A 464-nucleotide genomic window follows, 5' to 3' on the forward strand; every position below is an offset into this window, starting at 1 on the left:
ATAACATTGAGAATGTGATTGTAGACTGTCTACTGGTTTTTGTGCCCTCTATGTCCAGCATTCACCTGTACAGGAATTGCAGATTCGGCTCCTTAATGTAAACTTCAAGGCAATTCTGTGTTCCTTATACTTCAGATCATGTCAGGATTTCTATTTTTCATACATTTTGTAATCACCATTATGGTGTGAGCTCACCGGTTGTGGTTGTTAAAATGAAGAGTTAATCCTGCCAGCCTTTGGCAATTAGTCAAAGAAACACTCAAACCGCACAAAATTAAATCAGAATCTAACTGAAAACAACAGCCCAACATTGGTCCAAGAAGGTTTCATAAGCATTGGGTAATCTTGGCAAAGAATAACATATGACATACTTAAAAAATAGCTGATGACTATTCTTTCAGCTTTATTGTTGGAAAGCCTGTCACATGACTTACACAATTACTTTATATGCAGAGCATGTGATC

The sequence above is a fragment of the Chiloscyllium plagiosum genome, chromosome 8 (genome assembly GCF_004010195.1).
Source record: "Chiloscyllium plagiosum isolate BGI_BamShark_2017 chromosome 8, ASM401019v2, whole genome shotgun sequence".
NCBI classification, from domain to species: domain Eukaryota; kingdom Metazoa; phylum Chordata; class Chondrichthyes; order Orectolobiformes; family Hemiscylliidae; genus Chiloscyllium; species Chiloscyllium plagiosum.